The sequence below is a fragment of the Glycine soja genome, chromosome 15, assembly GCF_004193775.1.
Source record: "Glycine soja cultivar W05 chromosome 15, ASM419377v2, whole genome shotgun sequence".
NCBI classification, from domain to species: domain Eukaryota; kingdom Viridiplantae; phylum Streptophyta; class Magnoliopsida; order Fabales; family Fabaceae; genus Glycine; species Glycine soja.
In genome coordinates this window covers 31,761,586-31,776,968 of record NC_041016.1, presented here as the reverse complement: position 1 = coordinate 31,776,968, position 15,383 = coordinate 31,761,586, and the positions used below count along the sequence as shown (strand labels likewise).

The window sequence follows — 15,383 nt, the reverse complement described above, 5'->3', positions numbered from 1 at the left end:
GTCTCGGTCAAAGAGAAAATGTTTAGAGATATTATAGTTGAAACAAACAAGACCTTAAATTTTAAGGTATAAAGATCTATAGCTGGGTACAAAATATAGTGAAGAAAAGTCATTTTATAGATAAATAATTGACCATATTTGTTGGGAAGACAACAATTTACAAATGCAAGATGATGCATGCTTGGGTATCTTCAATTTGACACTATAGAAGATTTGAGAAACATTAACTATAAAATGTATTTCCCTTAGATGATGTCGATAAAAGAATTTCATTGTATAGTTTTATACAAAATGTACACAACCATGCTAGATATTTTCAAAATAAAATTGGCTAAGTGTGAGAGTATAATGACATAATTTACCCAATCAAGGAGAGAGAAGCATTCTTCCATTGACTAGCTTATGGTGTTGCTCATCCCACTAACAATTTCCAGGAAACAATTTCAAAACTATAAACATCTGCTTTGTCCATCAAATAACCATGCATTGCATACTCAGGAGCAATGTACTAGCTATTCTTGTGCTTAAGTGGGTTTTGTCCCCATCATCAAGCTTGGCCAAACCAAAATCAGATATCTCGGGGTTAAGATCTTTATCTAGCAACACATTAGTGGCCTTGATGTTTGTGTGAACAATCTTCAGCAATACCAATACAAATCCTCTGCATTGTTTGCCAATCCAATCTCAATTGACATTTCTCAGGGTCATCATTTTTGGCTTTGATGGAAACTAGACAACATTTGAATGTAAGTTACAAGAACAAGATTGGGTCAATCTTATAGAAACATAAAACGAGACCTGAAAATAGAGGTAAACAATTACCAAATAAAGCACGAGAAAGACCATTGTTTTCCATGTACTCATATATCAATAGCAATTGATCCTCCTCCATATAACAACCATATAACTTAACTAAATAAGGGTTTTGCAAAGCAAAAATCAGGCCAATCTCATTTATAAATTCACGATTCCCTTGCATTGACCTAGTAGAAAGTTGCTTAACTGCTACTATAGTACCATCTGAGAGTACACCTTAAAATGGTATACAGTTGGGAAACAACATTTCATTAAATGTTAATCAAATTACAATATTTCATTACTTATGATCAAGAAAAAATGGTGGATTGTAAGAGAATATACTTTATAAACAGGACCAAACCCTCCTTCTCCAATCTTGAAGGCTTTGTCAAAGTTATTTGTTGCTGCATTGATTTGTCTTAGGTTAAATAAATCAGTTTTGATTCTAAACCCTTTAGTTCTGTCAATAGAAGCAAACAAATCAAAGAGATATGATACATTAACAAAACAAATGGATTCAATGGATCCACCATTCGATATTGTTACTTTTATTTAGGGAGTTAGCAAAATAGATATGAAAATAGGTCAACTAAATTAAGAAACACTAAGTTCTACAAATAATTTAATTTATGTTCCATTGTTCATGGGTGTTTCATGAAAAAGGATGGAAATCATGTTAATCGATTCAATTCAACATGATTACATCTAGCCACAAATCTTTTCCTACCTAAAATGCCCTTCCACCACAATATACCAAATACCAAGATGATAACAATTGCTCCAGCAACCACAATTTCAACCACAACCCCTATGGATATACTACTACCACCACTTTCTGATGGGAGTATAAAGTCTGCAAGATTATTATGTAAGAGTTAATTAGAATAGAAGCTAAAGATGTTGGCTAAAAAAAAAATACTAGAGAAGTACAACTCACAAGGATCAACGAATATAGCTGATATAAGAGGACCATAAATTGATCCAAAAGAAATAGAAGTGGTTCATTTCCTAACCCAATATAACTTAATCTCTAAGGCATTACTAGTCACAAAAACAACTGGGAAATTTTTAATTACTGCCTTACCAACACCCCTCGCTCTTTTGCAATATTCAAATCCTTAACCACCAACTTTCTTTGGAGTATTGAAATTCACACAAATATATGCAGGTAGTTAGTTCGAAAATGTTGTTAAGAATTCACATAGCATAATTTTACATTATTTCATTTTGTAACTTAGTTACAACTTATGAGAAAATTTGGTTTATATCAAAGATTATGCTGAAGTATTTGAATTTAGTATCACAATGTTATGACCCAAGAATAGCCCTATAATTCAAGGACTAGTAGCCTCCAAGAAAAGACATAAGGAAGGAAAATGCTCTTATGCATCTGCGCTTTCATTACACAATAATTATTATATATAGGTGTCGCAACCTACCGTTCGGCGGGAGGGCAACGCGAGGCTCACGGTTGCGTTTTCCAAAGAAGGAAAATGCACGAAGTCGCCACCAACATTTATTTGAGGAAAAAAATTAGAAAAAACCAAAAAGTGGGTCTACGAATCTTAAGAAATAAAGGTTCAGGAGTTGTTTACGCATATGGAAGGCATTAGCACCCCACGCGTCCGTCACAAAGGACTTTAGCCTTTAATCAAAATTTGCAAAATCATGACTTCAAATTTGTTTTATTTTTCCTTTTTTATGTTTTTATCTTTTTTGGGGTTGACAAAAGCGGAGCTTTTGCTCCTACGTATTGTCAATTGCGATGAGGAACTCAGACCTACGTAGTTCTTTGGAAAGCAAGAAAGTTATGCGGAGTGTTGATTTTAGACTTTAAAATGGTTCGTTTTAACTAATAAAAGTAAAACGGAACTTTTAAGGCGTTGGACCTTTGAACGGATTCAAATGATTTTTTTATGGACAAAAACATGATTTGTGAGTTGATTTTAGCTTTGGTTTCACTTGGTTATTTCTCAACTCATTAAAAGAGAACTTTCAAAGTAAATGACCGATTGAAACTTACCTTTTTGATGATTAACCAAGGTTACAACATAAACGATCGGTTGAATTTTATTTTAAAGGTGATTAAACAAGATTACAACACAAACGCTCGGTTGAAATTCATTTTAACATTGATTAAGTGAGATTACGACTTAAACGATCGGTCAAAACTCTCTTAAAACAAAGAAAAAGAATACCGACGGTAGAAGAATGAAGATGAAGACATACAAACCAAGAATGAACCCCTAAGGGCGCATAGAATGAATTCAAAGCTTCGAAATCAAAAACTAACCGGTCGAAGAACGATGAACGATGGAGAACGGATGAAGAACGTTCACAGAATCGATCATGGAAACGTTACGGAAGCGCCTCGGCCTTGATTTTTCTTCTTTTTTTCTCCTTCTTCTCACTAATTTCAGTGAAATATGATTACTAAGGATGCTGAACCCCTTCCCCTCAGTCCCCCACACCTTTTTATAGCAAAATAGGGGAGGAGGTTGCAACACAGCTCGCCAAGGCGAGCTGGTTGCTTCACCCTAAGGCCCCCAAATTGACCATTTTGCCCCCATTTCGAGTATTTTGTTCATTTCCTTCTGAAACATCACAAAACCCTACGGATTGTGCGGCAATTGGTGTTAAGCAGCTCAACTCGGCTGGCAATCCACATGCTGACAAACAATCATCCTCGGACGAAATTAGGGTATGACAATAGGCATCATGCGTTGATGATGTAACAAACTACATGAAAATAAATAACAAAAAAGAATGCATGGTGCATGGCGTGCAAGGATGATGGATAGAGACAATCTCATAACAACATATTCTTCACAACCAATAGAATCCTACCAGCTCATCGATTATGTTAGACGTAATCTTCAAGGTGCTTGGGTGGGTTGATTGCACGTTTAGGTCGTTGGATCGCGTTCCATAGGGTGTGTTGCTGGTCTACTGCTTGTTTCCTAACATGCCCCCTTCATCAAAGATCACCTTGTCCTTAAGGTGATAAGTTGCCTTCAAAGCTTTCCAATCCTAACATGTGGTATCATCTAGTGATAACCCTTTCCATTGGACTAAAACAAACAGTTTGGGAACATCAGAGTGATGATCCCAAAGAGTGGTGAGGAAAGCAAGTGGGATAATTTCAAGTTGATTGTCTACTGAAGTTGGTGGCAATTCTATAGCTGGTTCTGGAGTGGAAGATGATGACTGAAAGGGTCTAAGAAGAGAGCAATGAAATATTGGGTGGATATGGGATCCTTCGGGTAATTGTAATTTGTAAGCCATAGTACCAATCCTTTGTAGAACTTGAAATGGACCATAAAATGGCTTAGCCAGCTTTGAAAACAGTTCATCCTTCATTGAAGATTGCCTGTAAGGACACAGCTTGACCAGGACCAAGTCACCCACATCGACGATAATATCTCTTTTATGTTTATCCGTAAAGTGCTTCATAGTAATTTTTTGTGCAGGCTCTCGAACAAGGCATCATGATTCACCAAAAAGTCATCAACAGCTTTGACCCTTGATGCACCAATGATGTATTGAGGGAGGTTTGGTGGTTTCTTGCTGAAAGTGATTTCAGATGGTGAAAGTCCCATGCTTGAATGATGAGAGGTGTTGTAAGACCACTTCGCCCAGGGTAGAAATCTCCCTCACATTGAAGGTTGCTTATGAATGAACGCTCACAAATATTGCTCCACCACACGGTTTACCACCTTAGTTTGAGCATTTGATTGTGGATGGTAAGCTAAGCTCATCCTGAGTTTAGTCTCACTCATTCGAAAGAGGTCCTTCCAGAAGTGGTTGAACATTGGATCATGGTCTGAAACTAGACTTCGAGGCATTCCATGGAGTTTGCCAACCAATTCCATGAACAAAAGAGCAACTAAGTGAGTTGTGTAGTGAAAGCGAAGCATTCCAAGATGAATGCCCTTAGAGAAACGATCCATAATTACTAGGATAGTAGTGTGGCCATGGTACGTCGAAAGTCCAACAATGAATTCCAAGGAAAGGTCCTCCCGCGGTCGTGATGGTATCGGCAAAGGACTGAGTAAACCTACTGGCTTGTGGTTATCATATTTTGTATGCTAGAATTCAACACAAGTCTAAACGAACTATCGAACATCCTTTTTAATTGCACTCCAAATAAAATTCTCTTGCACACGCACCAAGGTCGTAGTCATTCCCATGTGCCCACCTATGGGAGTGAAATGGAATTCATTGAGCAACACAGAGATGAACTAGAGTCCCTTCGGCAACCATATTCATCCTTTTTTGATGATCAATCCCTGCATGATAGAATGGTCAGGATAATCAGAAGCTTTGAGCGAAAGTTCTTGTGTGAGGGAAATAAATTATGGGTGTAGGGACAATTCATGCTTCAACTCCTATAAAAAGGTGACGGTTGGCATAAACAAGACTAACAATTTTCTAGCGTCGGCAAGGGATTCTGGAATATGGGATAGTGTATCCGCGACCACATTTGATTGCCCAGAAAGATACTAAATTGTGTAATCATACCCAATAAGTCTCACTAAATAAATTTGTTGTTCTAGAGTTTGTGTAGATGCAATTGGCTTTGATGTTTTGATGATGATCATGATGATGTGTTGCAATTGATGCAAATGGGCTTTTCAAGATTAAAATTCAAGACAATACCTCAAGATTACAAGTCACAACATCAAGATGATCACTAGAATATTAGGAAGGGAATTCCTAATTGAATTAGCAAAGGTTTGGCCAAGTGATTTAAATTAAAAAGTGTTTCTCAAAGGTTTTACTCTCTGGTAATCGATTACCAGTGGCCAAATACGTTTTATAACAGCTACAAAAATTTGAATTCGAAATTTTAGACTGTGTAATTGATTACACAATTTTGGTAATCGATTACCAGCAGTTAGTAAACGTTTTAATTCAAATTTTAAAAGCTGTAATCGATTACACAATTACTGTAATCGATTACCAGACAGGATTTTCAGAAAAATAATTTCAAGAGTCACAACTTTTCAAAGGCTTTATTCATGACCACCAATGGTCTATATATATGTGACTTAAACACGAAATTGCTTAGAGATTTTCAGAACAACAAAGTGTTTATCCTCTCAAAGAGCAAATTCATTTTATCCTCTTAAGAATTCCTTGGCCAATTCAATTGCAATTCATTAAGGAATTATTTGAGTGCTCAATCTGTAAAATCCATCTTTTTCTAGAGAGATTTGTTCTTCTTCTTCTTCTCATTCTCTAAGGGATTAAGAGACTGTGAGTCTCTTGTTGTAAAGGATCTCTAAACACAAAGGAAGGATTGTCCTTGTGTGTTTAGAACTTGTAAAAGGAATTTACAAGATAGTGGAACTCTCAAGCGGGTTGCTTGGGGACTGGACGTAGGCACAAGGGTGTGGCCGAACCAGTATAAAACTGAGTTTGCATTTTCTCTTCCCTTAATCTCCTTTATTTATTATTGCTTTATATTCATATTTAAATTGTTTCATTTGAATTAATATTTAAGAAGATTGTCATTAAGGGAATTCATAACTTGAGTAAAAAGTGAAATAGATTTTTAATTAGGGGAAACAGTTTGGAATATCTTAATTCAACCCCTCCCCCCCTTCTTAAGATATCTGAGGCCACTTGTCTAACAAGTTTGTACCACTTGTGTCGCTAGCTCATTGAGACTCCAGTGATTGGTGAGAATGGTGAAGTGATGCCCTAGTAAGTATTGCTGCCACTTTCACACTGACGCATTTATGGCTGCAAATTCCCGGACATATGTGGATGCACGCAGAAGCTTGGTGTAGAAGGATTTGCTAAAAAATGTAATCGGATGTCCTTGTTGTGAGAGCACAGTGCCTATTCCTACACCTGGTGCATCTGTTTCGATCATGAAGGGTAAGGCAAAGTCTGGAAAACTCAGAACTAGAGCCTTGCTGATTGCTTCCTTTAGTTGCTCGAAGGCATTAATGGCTTTTGGAGTCCAAGTAAATTGGTCCTTTGCCAAAAGTTGTGTTAATGATGTAGCAATAGCTGCATACCCTTTAATGAATCGCCATGAGCCATCACTTTTCTTAAGCAGGAGAACCGAAGATGAGAAAGGGCTTGTGCTTGGCTAGATTATGCCATTTCGTAACATTGATTCTACTTGGTTCTCAATTTCTTGCTTCTGGAAATGGGGGTACCGGTATGGTAGCACATTAACTGGTTTTGAGTTTGGATGGAGATGGATCACATGATTGGTGTGGCATGAGGGTGGTAGAGAGGTTGGTGGTTGAAATAGGGTGGCAAATTTGCGGGTCCGGGAGGATATGTCAGAGTATTGTAGTGGCAGTTTTGTTGAAGAGAGCTCAAGTGGTATAACTTGGATATGAAAAAGGCACTAGCTCCCTCTATTTGAACCATTCGTCGAAGTTATGAAGGTGTAATAAGGTGAAGGCTGGTGTTGCAGTTTCCTTTCAGTTTGTTGATCCTTTAAGCATGCACGAAATTCATGGTAAGGTCATCGTAATCAGTGAGCACTCGCCCCAGAGATTTAAGCCACTAAACACCCAGTACAACATTTGTTCCACAAAGAGGTAAGACATGAAAATCAATTGTGAAAATTTGATTCTGCACATGAATAGTGATTCCCTCACACAATTCCCGACATTCAATTTTGTTGCCATTACCCACCATAACTCGAAGAGGAAATGTAGGTCTTGTGGAAAGACCTAAGGAGCGCACTATGTGATCCTGCACAAAACTATGAGTACTTCCTCCGTCAATCAAAATCACTACATTCTGATCTGAGATACAACCCAACAAATGCAAGGTCTCAGGGGCCAAATGGCTAGAAGGGCATGTAAGCTGATCTGAGCCTGCTAGAGTTCTGTTGAAACCAGCACCTTGGAAGAAGAATCTAGGTCATTGTCCTAATAGTCGTCATTGTTGGCAATGAGGAGGAAGAACTTGGAAGAACACTTATGCCCACAACTAAACTTCTCATCGCAATTAAAACACAGTCCCCTCTCCTAGCAACTAGCAATCTCCTCAAGCGACAATCGTTTAAGAGGTGTGGGGGTGGTTTTGGTGGGGAAGGTAATAGTGGAGTGGTTAGTGTAGGAGTCGAGGTGACAGAGTATGGTGGTAAGGGAAAGGAACTACGAAGTCTGCTACGGAAGACACGACGGTGATCATTAAGTTTCTCTTCTTGCAATTGCACAAGGGTCATTGTCTGGACCAAAGTGAGAGGCTGAAGGGCATGAACCTCGGGGTGGATCTCCAGAGTGAAACTGGAGACAAAATAGCTAAGCAAAAATGGTGCCAGAAGTCCGATAATGCAATTTGCTAGTGATTCAAAAAATTGAGACAGATAGTCATGAACTGTACCTCATTGTGTCAGTTTAAACAAGGTTCTGGTGGGATCCTCATACTGGGACGGAGCAAACCCGAGTCATGACTATATTTGTCCATTACACATCATCCATTGAAACCAAGCTAATGTCGTACCCTCCATGTAGAAGGAGACGATGGTGAATCTTTCATGATCTGGTGTAACATGGTATTCAAAGAACTGTGTTATTTTGAAGATCCAACCTGAGGGATTTGTGCCATCAAAACATGGGACCTCGAGCTTCATTAGATGTGGATTTGGAGAAGGTGATGCCGGTGAGTGAGGATTCGTGGAAGAAGAAGAATTAGGTGAGTGTTGGTTGTTTTCAATGGCAAAAATCCATTGAAGAAGCTCATCGAGCTCGACGGTGACGTGGTTTTGCACGGTGGCATAATTGAGTTGGTTCGAAGTTAGCTTAGCAATAGCATCTTCGATTTGCTCCATTTTAAACTTTGATCGACTATACTCAGCCATACGAGTCTCCCAATGAAAACACCAGATATGTTATGACCCGAGAATAGCCCTAGAATTCAAGGACTTGGAGCCTCCAAGAAAAGAGATAGGGAAGGAAAATGTTCTTATTCATTTGTGCTTTCATTACACAATAATTGCTATATATAGGCATCATACATTGATGTTGTAACAACCTACACGAAAAGAAATAACCGAAAAGCATAACGAAATGCATGGTGCATGGCGCGCAAAGATGATGGATAGACAAGCTCCTGACAGCATATTCTTCACAACCAATAGAATCCTGCCAGCCCATCGATTTTGTTAGACGCAATTTAAGATGCTTGGGTGGGTTGATTGCATGTTGGGTCGTTTTCTCGTGTTCCCTAGGGTGTGTTGCTTGTCTGCTGCTACATCTCCAATGGCACATTATGGGTCAGCTACTTGTTTCCTAACACATGAATTTCCCAAAGAGACTTGTACCAACTTTGTCAATATTTAACATGTGGTTGATCAACTTAGGAAAATGATAAAAATATAGACCTGAATGTAGATATCAAATACACTCCTTCTGAGGCTGCTATATGTTTTATCATCTGTAAACATTATTTCAGCAAAATGAAGATTTACTATGTAGTTTCCATTTCCTAGGCAAAATCCATAATAGGTCAAAGAATTTGGAGAAACACGTGCATTCATGTATAGTTTAGAATTGTCCATTGCAAGCTTTGTTGTATTAGTCCAAGTATAGTAGTTTGCACGATCACTATCAAAGAAATGACCACTGTTGATAAGTGCCCGGTTCGTTCCAACCTTATGAAATCTAGTTGGTCCAGTCTCACTCGAATCATCATCATACATCTTATTTCCATCAGAAGTTACAAGCTTTCCATCACAATTAATATAGAGAGAATACAAAGCTAGGACAAGTAGAATTTGGTTAGAAACTACTTAAAGAATTAATCATTGTTATAAATCATATTTGAAAATTATACTACACTAAAAATTTTGTTTCTAACATTCTAATAGAACTAGATTAGAAAAGATAGAAAGAATGAAAAAACTTATTAATTACAGAACCTTAAATTCCCAACAGATACCAATGTAATATTTCTTCTAGGCAAGGGCAGAAAGAATCAAGTGATAACTAGGTGTCAAGAGACCTCAACTCTCCAAAACCTCCAATAGGTTGTCTCTCTCTAGGATGTTACAACCTCACCTTTAACTAACTAACCATTACTATATTCTATTACAATGAGACATATTTTGTTACATTGAGTTGAGATCCTCTTGGGAATGATTTATTGTTCCCTATCCTATTTTTTTTTTCCTACAATAGACTCTAGTGCCACCTTGTCCTCAAGGTGGAAATTGGGAAAATGACCTGTGTAAATGATTCTCACTCCCAATTTTTTTCACAATTTGGTAGATTGGACCAATGAATAAATACTTCCAAATCCCACAAGTGGCCTTCACTAGTGCTTGGAACCATGGTAGGCTGGGCCTATAAATCACACTCTTCAGAAATGATTAGAAGAAAAAGTTGAGTGAAGTGCTATGGGCCTTTTGCTCATTTTAATAACAAAATGTGGAATATAGGGTGTCCCACATCTGTTAGGTGCTTCTAAAGTTATGAACTTTGGAATATTCTTCTTGTGATAAAGCACATAGTAGAGTGTTCCTTACGCATGATCATTTGTGCATTTGTCCCTGGGGATATTGCTCTTCTGAGCATCTAAAGGATTGTGATTGTTATTTTCTACAACATCCTATATATCAATGTGAGTGGATTCAAAGAAGACAATTATTCTTTCCTTCTAGTATTCAAAGTTGCCTCTCTTGAACATGGGAGGCTTGTTCATAGAAAATCCTTCTTCCATCATTTTATGAATTTTCTTTCCTCTACCCTATCAAGAGCTCAGCCCAGAGAACAAGCTCTATTACCAACTAAAGTACCTAAAACACACTAGACGGGGCGGGGGGGGGGGGTGAATTGTGTGATGGATAAAACTTAGCCTTCCAAAAACTTTGAAAATTTTTCTCAAATAGATATCAGTGGATGATGAGGTTTGTCCAAGGAGTTCAAAATCACTTTGTGCGTTAAAAACCAATTAGCGAAACTTGGGCACAATATTGTAGAAGTAAACTATAAAAAGGAACTAGTTATAGAAGCAGTAAAGAAAACACAAAGGTTTTATATTGGTTCACCCCAACTCTTGGGTTACATCCATTTCTCCTTCAGAACTTGAAGGGTTCCACTAATCAATTCTTTGATTATAACCAAGTATTTTCTATGTCACTTCAGTCTACAACGAGTACTTTCTATGCCATCCTAGCATTACCCTTAGTTTCCCGTATGAGATTAAAACCCAAGTATTCTTTGTCACTAAACTAGTTCTGGCTTTGACAAATAATAGATGTTTGATAGAAAATGTATTCTAATCACTCCAAGAGTGTTTACACAATAAGCTCAAATACAATGAAACTTGCTAACTTAGAAAAGCTAAGATTCATTCAATTCGCTCAAGTTTCTTTCGTCCAACTAAACTGACAGTGTTACAACACTTTGTTCGTTTTGACTCAAATAATTCTCTTATGATTCAACAACCTTAACATGAACATCTTCAAGCTTTGTATAGATTTTAGACCTTCGTCCATTGAGAGATCCCAACTAGCCGTTATCTAATAGCTTTGGCACTTTACACGAGGTCATTACTGTGCACAGAGAGAGTGGGGACCACAAACACTTTTTGCAACATATCTTCAAAGAAGTAAAACTTGCCAGTGTTGCCTCGTGCTCAAAGTTGACTTTCAGCATATAAACCAAATATAATGTTAACAACATAAGACAAAAGAAATTAAGAATGTTAAGACAAGATAATTTAATTCTTCCCTTGTGTACTTTATGGCATGAGTTGCTTATTGAACCCATGGACATTACATTCTAATGATTGCTTTCAGTACTTGAGGATTGAGTAATTGTTTCATTGCCTCTGTACTATGAGCTAAGTGCTAAAGCACTTGTCTTCTTAGGACTAGATATTGAGGTAATATCATCCAATGATTGATACATTGGCTATTGTCCATAACCTTTTTGTTCATGCTTTTTGCTTGCATCTCATAGAGATAGATGAACCTATAGCTTAAGCATGAAAGGTTAACACATAAAATGTATACTTCATTAACATTCATGGGGCTCCGAAAAAGGTGGGATAATGGAAGATTGCCTTGAGGGTCCGCACTAAGGCATTCATGAAACATAGCTCCAAACTCGAAGGTGGAGGACACATGAACAGCGCTAGGCAATAACATTCATGGGGCTCCAAAAAAGGTGGAGAATGGAGGAATGCCTTGGGGGTCCACACTTAGGCAATCATGAAACACAGCTCCAAACTCGAAGGTGGAGGACACATGAACAGCGCTAGCCAATAACATTCATGGGGCTCCGAAAAAGGGGGAGATTGGAGGATTGCCTTGAGGGTCCGCACTTAGGCAATCATGAAACATAGCTCCAAACTCGAAGGTGGAGGACACATGAATAGTGCTAGGCAATAACATTCATGGGGCTCCGAAAATGGTGGGAGAATGGAGGATTGCCTTGAGGGTCCGCACTAAGGCAATCATGATACATAGCTCCAAACTCGAAGGTCAAGGACACATGAACAGCGCTAGGCAATAACATTCATGGGGCTCCGAAAATGGTGGGAGAATGGAGGATTGCCTTGAGGGTCCGCGCTAAGGCAATCATGATACATAGCTCCAAACTCGAAGGTCAAGGACACATGAACAGCGCTAGGCAATGACATTCATGGGGCTTCGAAAAAGGTGGGATAATGGATGATTGCCTTGAGGGTCCGCACTAAGGCAATCATGAAACATAGCTCCAAACTCGAAGGTGGAGGATACATGAACAGCGCTAGGCAATGACATTCATGGGGCTCCGAAAAAGTTGGAGTATGGAGGATTGCCTTGAGGGTCCGCACTTAGGCAATCATGAAACATAGCTCCAAACTCGAAGGTGGAGGACACATGAACAGCGCTAGCCAATAACATTCATGGGGCTCCGAAAAAGGGGGAGAATGGAGGATTGCGTTGAGGGTCCGCACTTAGGCAATCATGAAACATAGCTCCAAACTCGAAGGTGGAGGACACATGAACAGCGCTAGGCAATAACATTCATGGGGCTCTGAAAAAGGGGCAGAATGGAGGATTGCCTCGAGGGTCCGCACTTAGGCAATCATGAAACATAGCTTCAAACTCGAAGGTGGAGGACACATGAACAGCGCTAGGCAATAACATTCATGGGGCTCCGAAAAAGGGGGAGAATGGAGGATTGCCTTGAGGGTCCGCACTTAGGCAATCATGAAACATAGCTCCAAACTCGAAGGTGGAGGACACATGAATAGCGCTAGGCAATAACATTCATGGGGCTCCGAAAAAAGGGGGAGAATGGAGGATTGTCTTAAGGGTCCGCACTTAGGCAATCATGAAACAGAGGTCCAAACTCGAAGGTGGAGGACACATGAATAGCGCTAGGCAATAACATTCATGGTGCTCCGAAAATGGTGGGAGAATGGAGGATTGCCTTGAGGGTCCGCACTAAGGTTATCATGATACATAGCTCCAAACTCGAAGGTCAAGGACACATGAACAGCGCTAGGCAATGACATTCATGGGGCTCCGAAAAAGGTGGGATAATGGAGGATTGCCTTAAGGGTCCGCACTTAGGCAATCATGAAACATAGCTCCAAACTCGAAGGTGGAGGACACATGAATAGCGCTAGGCAATAACATTCATGGGGCTCCGAAAATGGTGGGAGAATGGAGGATTGCCTTGAGGGTCCGCACTAAGGCAATCATGATACATAGCTCCAAACTCGAAGGTCAAGGACACATGAACAGCGCTAGGCAATAACATTCATGGGGCTCCGAAAATGGTGGGAGAATGGAGGATTGCCTTGAGGGTCCGCACTAAGGCAATCATGATACATAGCTCCAAACTCGAAGGTCAAGGACACATGAACAGCGCTAGGCAATGACATTCATGGGGCTTCGAAAAAGGTGGGATAATGGATGATTGCCTTGAGGGTCCGCACTAAGGCAATCATGAAACATAGCTCCAAACACGAAGGTGGAGGATACATGAACAGCGCTAGGCAATGACATTCATGGGGCTCCGAAAAAGTTGGAGTAAGGAGGATTGCCTTGAGGGTCCGCACTTAGGCAATCATGAAACATAGCTCCAAACTCGAAGGTGGAGGACACATGAACAGCGCTAGCCACTAACATTCATGGGGCCCCGAAAAAGGGGGAGAATGGAGGATTGCGTTGAGGGTCCGCACTTAGGCAATCATGAAACATAGCTCCAAACTCGAAGGTGGAGGACACATGAACAGCGCTAGGCAATAACATTCATGGGGCTCTGAAAAAGGGGGAGAATGGAGGATTGCCTTGAGGGTCCGCACTTAGGCAATCATGAAATATAGCTTCAAACTCGAAAGGGGAGGACACATGAACAGCGCTAGGCAATAACATTCATAGGGCTCCGAAAAAGGGGGAGAATGGAGGACTGCCTTGAGGGTCCGCACTTAGGCAATCATGAAACATAGCTCCAAACTCGAAGGTGGAGGACACATGAACAGCGCTAGGCAATAACATTCATGGGGCTCCGAAAAAAGGAGGAGAATGGAGAATTGCCTTGAGGGTCCGCACTTAGGGAATCATGAAACATAGGTCCAAACTCGAAGGTGGAGGACACATGAACAGCGCTAGGCAATAACATTCATGGGGCTCCGAAAATGGTGGGAGAATGGAGGATTGCCTTGAGGGTCCGCACTAAGGCAATCATGATGCATAGCTCCAAACTCGAAGGTCAAGGACACATGAACAGCGCTAGGCAATGACATTCATGGGGCTCCGAAAAAGGTGGGATAATGGATGATTGCGTTGAGGGTCCGCACTAAGGCAATCATGAAACATAGCTCCAAACTCGAAGGTGGAGGACACATGAACAGCGCTAGGCAATAACATTCATGGGGCTCCGAAAAAGTTGGAGTATGGAGGATTGCCTTGAGGGTCCGCACTTAGGCAATCATGAAACATAGCTCCAAACTCGAAGGTGGAGGACACATGAACAGCGCTAGCCAATAACATTCATGGGGCTCCGAAAAAGGGGGAGAATGGAGGATTGCGTTGAGGGTCCGCACTTAGGCAATCATGAAACATAGCTCCAAACTCGAAGGTGGAGGACACATGAACAGCGCTAGGCAATAACATTCATGGGGCTCTGAAAAAGGGGGAGAATGGAGGATTGCCTTGAGGGTCCGCACTTAGGCAATCATGAAATATAGCTTCAAACTCGAAAGGGGAGGACACATGAACAGCGCTAGGCAATAACATTCATGGGGCTCCGAAAAAGGGGGAGAATGGAGGATTGCCTTGAGGGTCCGCACTTAGGCAATCATGAAACATAGCTCCAAACTCGAAGGTGGAGGACACATGAACAGCGCTAGGCAATAACATTCATGGGGCTCCGAAAAAAGGAGGAGAATGGAGGATTGCCTTGAGGGTCCGCACTTAGGGAATCATGAAACATAGGTCCAAACTCGAAGGTGGAGGACACATGAACAGCGCTAGGCAATAACATTCATGGGGCTCCGAAAATGGTGGGAGAATGGAGGATTGCCTTGAGGGTCCGCACTAAGGCAATCATGATGCATAGCTCCAAACTCGAAGGTCAAGGACACATGAACAGCGCTAGGCAATGACA

General features: G+C 40.3%; 1 pseudogene; it reads right to left on the bottom strand.

Moving 5' to 3' along the window:
* The window catches only part of LOC114386068, a 138,572-nt pseudogene that overhangs the window by 43,858 nt on the left and 79,331 nt on the right, over positions 1-15,383 (bottom strand).